Raw genomic sequence first — 6,893 nt, forward strand, 5'->3', positions numbered from 1 at the left:
AACTGCTTCTCCATCTCACTCCGAAGAGTATACGAGTATAAACTGCTCCTTGATACTTCAACAGGTATATGAGTCTAAACTATTTTTTTTCTTTCACGGGAAGTTCCTGGAGAGTGCCATGCATGGTACTCTTAAGGATAACCCGATCATACAGCTGAACATAATGATAAACCCAGTTTCGCAAGGAAAGCTGGGGGTGGATAGTTCATGTAACGGAAATTCCCGAAAGAATGCTATATGTAATTTTCTTAGGGATAACCCGATCATTACAAACAAAGTGATAAACACTAACCCCCCATGGTGATTTCTGAACACTCTTTTGCTGAGACGAGATTTGATCACTTCGTTGGATCAATCTTCCCTCATAAAACTCCCGTTGGTGTTCGACGACTCACAGTCTTCCACCACAAAATCCCCACCAATCAGACTAATTAATGATGGGACCACCAAAATTTCTTTCGGTGGAATCCACTCAAACTTCCAATGCGTCTGTGCACTTAACATTCTCAATGTTAAATTCCAGACATAATACTTAGAATTTTAATATCCTGATCATTGACGATTGTCGAACCCTTTCGTGTCAAGTATTTGTCACTTAACACTAGGAACCCCTTCTGAGTGACTTGTACAAGTCAACACTCCTGCTGTGATTTGTACTCCCACTCCCACTGCCTATTTGGTCAAACCTTTAAACAGTTAGGACCAAAGCTAAAATCCCCTCTTGATTCCTTCCATGAACAAGAGGTACACAAATTGAGTGATCAAATATTTAAACAGTTAGGATTGTCTCAAACTCCCATCTTGGTCAAACCTTTAAACAGTTAGGACCAAAGCCAAAATCCCCTCTCGATTCTTTTCATGAACGAGAGGTCCACAAATTGAACGATCAAACCTTTAAACAGTTAGGATCGTCTTAAACTCCCATTTGGTCAAACCTTTAAATAGTTAGGACCAAAGCCAAAATCCCCTCTCGATTCTTTTCATAAACGAGAGGTCCACAAATTGAACGATCAAACCTTTAAACAGTTAGGATCGTCTCAAACTCCCAATTGGTCAAACCTTTTAACAGTTAGGGCCAAAGCCAAAATCCCCTCTCGATTCTTTCCATGAACGAGAGGTCCACAAATTGAGTAATTAAACCTTTAAACAGTTAGGGTTGTCTCAAACCCCACTCGGTCAAACCTTTGAATAGTTAGGGCCGAAATTAGAATTTCATCTCGATAAATGAGAAATTCACTTTTAGTTTGGGTAATCAAACCTTTCAACAGTTAGGGTTATCTAAATCTTCTAGATTCTCGTAGTGGAAATCCCACTCTTAGTTTCACTCTTCAGATTCTTGAAGTAGAGATCCTACTTTAAGTTTCTTTTAGACCAGGAGATAGAATATAAAATTCTTCCTCTCCAGGATCGGGTTTATCTCCACCAACAAAAAAAGACCAGGAGATAGAATATAAAATTCTTCCTCTCCATCATCGGGTTCATCTCTACCAACGAAAAAGAGACCAGGATACTCCAATAGGTACATGAGTTTAAACTGTTTCCTTACCCTCAACAGGAAGTTTCTAGAGAATATCACTCAGAATATTCTTAAGGATAACCTGACGGCCTCCTAACGGGTATACGAGGTTAAACTATTTCCCGAAAACTCTAAAAAATATATGAGTATAAACTGTGCTCTTATGAAGACTGATATAGTGATAAAGAATCCAATATCAATTTGGTGATAAAAGCTGAACTCACAAGTACAGATTCCAGGTTCGATTCAAGATCTCGACAACGGTCAAGCGATAAACATAGTACCGGAATAATCTTAACTATTCTACAAAGTACTGGAAAGATTGAGAGATAAAGAGGTCAAGAGTTGAAGCCATTTACGGGCCCCTCTCCACGATCTACTCAACCAAGTATTGAAGGGACTGTGAGTCAGACCTGTCTTATCCAAAGTGTCCCAGACTCCTCTATAAAAGAATAAGTCTGGAATATTTTGGAGGGGGTATCTGAAGGCATCAAAAAATACTGAAAGATATCCAAATACAGCTTAAGAGGAGATCATCCAAATATCACAGAAAATAACCTTACGCCGTCTCGAAACGATCAAGATAGTATAGACTGTCTCACAGGCGAGATAGAATTGACTGTCTCACAGTGCGAGACAGAATTGACTGTCTCACAGTGCGAGAAAGTGATGACTATCTTGCGGTGCAAGATAGTGATGACTGTCACGCAGAGCGAGACAGTGTAGACTGTCTCGTAGTACGAGACAGTGTCTACTATCTCGCATGCGAGACAGCTCTGAAATGATCAAAAGTTACTAAAATAACTGCATGACACGTGTCCATTAACTGTCAAAGAACATGGGAAATAACGTGGGCAAGAATCATGTGGATAACTGTCAAAATAACAGAGTTTGAAATGTGGAAAGGCAGTTACAATGGAAACCGTCAGACAGTTTGGGTTTTTCGAGACAGTCTTTACTGTCTCGGAAGCCGAGACAGCTCGGCCGCCGAGACAGACAACACTGTCTCGCAGGCATAATTCCTTCCCGATGTTGTATTTTCAGTTAAACTCTTCCAAAGGCTATAAATACCCCCTAGGGTTATTTTCGTCATTCCGTTGACTTGCATGCTTTGTTGACTTGCTTCATGCGCTCGTTAGGTTCTTTATGGCACTTGGAGCTGACCGACGCGCGTGATCTGACTGACAAGTGGGTTTGGTCACTTGGAGTTGACCGACACGCGCGAGTTGACCGACACGAGCGAGCTGATAAACGCGCGTGTGTTGACTGACACGTGCGAGCTGGTTGACGTGAACCTTCTCGATTCGTCCACTCTTTGTTTCAAGTTGTATTCGGGGACCTATAGGCAATTTTTGACGCCTACAACCGTGAAAACCAACATATGAAGAATTATTTTCATATACAGATGAAGATCGAGAGTGTGATGAGATGTATGATATAATGGAAGAAGTGGAAATAATGTTAAGAGACAATGCTATGAAAGTTAGAAACCAGCTAATGGTCTTTTATCAAAATTGGTTGCCTCAACTGAAACGTACAAGTTCACGTAGATTGCGTTCTAATAACGTAGTGAAGAATGACTTATCTTATTATAAACATTGTACATTAGTTTACAGTCTTATTTAGTTGACCATCATCATTGCCAAAAGCTCAAACCTAACAATATAGAGCTGAACAAACTCGAAATTAGCATAGTAACAAAAATGCAGCCGAAATCAGCATAGTAACATAAAAACAAGCTCAAAATCAGCATAATAACAAAAAACAGCCCCAACTGCCCGACAACAAGCACGAGTATCAACACAACCCGCACTACTTATGTTGGTGCAAGCCTTCATAAGAATTACATAGTTGCAAATGAGGAATGATAAATTACATTGTACATACAAACACAATTATGAAATAGTAGCTTACACAAAAAATATACTAAAACAAGAAAACTAAAAGCCAATTTACGTGGTATCACCATTTTTATTCTTTGCGCAATAATCAACCCACATTACCCAAGCAAGTTGGTCCCTAAAGTCCTTCCATTCATTTCTTGCTTCACGGTCCTCTCTTATTGTCCTAGATTGAGCGTAGTCAACAACATTTGTGTCGTCTTCATTTGTCACCTCCTCATTCTCCTCATCAAATTCAACATGCTCATTCAAAATGTCATTTTGTGGATCTTCAACTGTAATAAACGTATGCAATATAGTACATGCTCATTCAAAATATCATTCAAAATGTCCTTTAAAGAACCATTTATTTCGCAAAATATCCACAAGTTTAAAAAATAATTTAGGCCTCATTCTAATGTAAGACCTACAACTATCACTATATCCTTCAAAGACACGCTTAAAATGGGCGTTTCTACAAAAAAGTTTCATCATCTTATCCTCTCTTGAAGCACTACAAATTGATTTACGCCTAGCATGCAATCTCAATAAACAAGCTACTATTGTAACCATGGAAGATATAGACGTATTAGCACATATTCTTCTTTATTTGTTCTTCATCTACACCATACATCTACATTAATTACAAAGAAAATATATTTTAAAACATTTATACAATAATAGAACATAGTCATGCAAATGATTGAACTCATGATGGCTATTGTTTGCGTATAGAATTTAAGGGGATATTACCAAATTAGCCGCAACAGTAGCTAAGCAACAGTAACGAAATTAGCCACAGCAGTAACAATACTAGCCGCAGCAGTAGCTATTAGTAAAGAATTTTCTTTTCAAATGCTGAAATGATTGATGATTTCAACATGCTAATTAACCCACAATAGTAACAAATTCGACAGCTAAGCAAGATATGATAATCGACAAAAAAATCAAATGAAACAATTACAAAATTAATCTAATAATCAAGGATAATAAAGCAGGTTTAGAGGTTTATTTTTATACCTTAATAGCCTTGAAATCAGCGGTGGAATCACGAATTAACGCTGACAAACTAGAGCGAAGCCCTAGAAATTTTTTTAGTCCTAGCGGCGACCCAAAGTAGTCGCAAGAACGCCAAGAAACAAAGGAGGAATGGGTTTTGGGCGGTAATAATTGAGGACGAGAGCTTGAGGTAAGGAAATCTCGAGCGCTCAAATTTGGTTTGGGGGCGGGAACGAAGGGCAAAGTCCTAGAACGCCGACGAACGAAGGAGGAATGTGTTTAGGGGCAGGAATAATCGACGACAAGAGCTTGAGGTAAGAAAATCTTGAGCGCTCAAGTCTGGTTTGGGGTCGGGAATGAAGGGAAAAGCCCTAGAACGTCGATGAACGAAGGAGGAATGAATTTGGGGTGGGAATAATAGAGGACGAGAGCAGGAGAATGGGTTTGGGGGCGGGAATGAATAAGGATGCCCTAGAATTTTTCCGACTACCACAAGAAAAGTTTTTAGCTCAATTAGGGGGCGGAAATGTGGTTACGGGGTAGGTTTATTAATTTAATAACGAGTTTGTCAAATTTTTCGGTGTTTGCTCTCATTTTTAGTGGAAAACATTTTCTGTAAAAAAGTACAATTTTCTGTACTTTACAGAAAAGTTTTTTGTAAATTAAAGGTTGAACCAAACATAGTTTACAGAAATAGTGAGAAATTTTTTATTTACAAAATTGCCACTGTCAGAGCATTCATTTTTAAGAAAACGAGAAATCCTATCATTATGCATTAATTTTTGGTTTTTCTAATGCATTCTTTTGGTTGCTGGTTTGGGTTCAAATGCATACTAGAATTATTTTGGGGCTTGGTGTTAGGGATGCATTCGGTCCGGATACGGCTCGTATATGATGCTTATCATATCCATATCCGCTTACCCATTTCGGATACGGATACAGATACAGATATACCTTGATCGGTAATGAAAATTTATATCCATATCCGCTAAAATTAGATACGGTTACGGATATACATACGGATTGTAGACTGTCTAAAAATTATTGTAGATAGCTGGTTCCCGCAAAACACTGATGATGAAAGTTACACTCTGACGACATTCACAACAACATACGAGAGTTACAACTTGATCACTCTCACATTTCAAAGAGCTAAATGTAAGAATTACAAGATGACGATCTTTGCAGAACTTAAAAAAGAGATTACAATTAACGATCTCTTTTAAGCAAAACGCAAGGGTCCACCCCGCGTACCAACAGCAAAAACGCGAGGATCACTCACGCGTATCAATTCCAAAACACGAGAGTCCATCCCCGCGTTCCAACTTTAGCCACGAGGGTCTACATTAGAAGAGTCGACGTCAGAGGAGTTAGAGGAATATGATGACGATTTTTACGGGGATGGTCTCCACGAGATGACCGACCAAGAGCAGGACATATACGCGGAAGCTATTCGTCGCAGCGATGTAAAGCCCCCGCTAACCCTAAAATAATTCATTATTTGTGTTATAATTATTTTAATTTATTACTCTTCATCTTTCCTTAATCATTTTACCCCCTTGGGATTTGATGTTCCTTTGTTATTCAATGTCTTTGCTCTCTATCTCATTTAACCGGCTTGCAACGATTGGTCCGCTGAGGATATTCGTGAATACGCCGAGTTCCCCATCGAGGACCAAAATGAGAAGAGAAAGAAATAGTTCTTCTTCTTCTTCTTCTTCCTCCGCTAAAGAACATCGTCATTACATAAAATAATTGTTGAACTTATTACTATTATCACAGGGTGGCAATGAACTTCGGCTTAAGGAAGTCATCAAGTGTAATTTGTAGGTTGCTTGCCCCGTCAACTATTACATAACTTTAGAGGCCGAAGTTGTCGTCACCGGCAAGGTCAATGAATATGAAGCCAAGTGAAGGCTCATTGCGGAAAGAAGAAAGACGAGGTTCATATCTTTAGGAAGAAAAACAAACCGACTATTAATCCACCAACGTCCACAGAGGTATAATTAAACCGATCCCTTTGCACAAGATTAAACTTTGTCTTTTCCCTTGCGAGAGTTTTTCGTGCAAAGTGGATTAGTTGGAAGACATTTGTAACTAGTTATAAAAGTGATGCACGTTCCTCGTGATCAAGACAATGTCAATTTGAATATTCTGTAAAACCCCGTAAATTTGAGTATGTTATGATAAATAATAATAAATATGTTATATGGTGATAAATAATATATATTGATGTTTGAGTATGCTAAGGATTGATTTGAGATAAATCCAATTTATATATATACGAGTATAGAAGAGAATCATGCATGAAACATGCAAAATCTGAATCTGTGTTGTTAGTAGTCGACTACTACAGTTAGTAGTCGATTAGTAAGGCCATTAGTCTACTAATAGTAGTATTAGTCGACTAGTCGGGCTGTTTCCAGATTTCTTATGGGTTTGTGGTCGTATTCGTTTTGTTTTGAACCCAGTTGTATATATGCATATATATATATATA

This window comes from Asparagus officinalis, chromosome 9, assembly GCF_001876935.1.
Source record: "Asparagus officinalis chromosome 9, Aspof.V1, whole genome shotgun sequence".
In the NCBI taxonomy this organism is placed as follows: Eukaryota; Viridiplantae; Streptophyta; class Magnoliopsida; order Asparagales; family Asparagaceae; genus Asparagus; species Asparagus officinalis.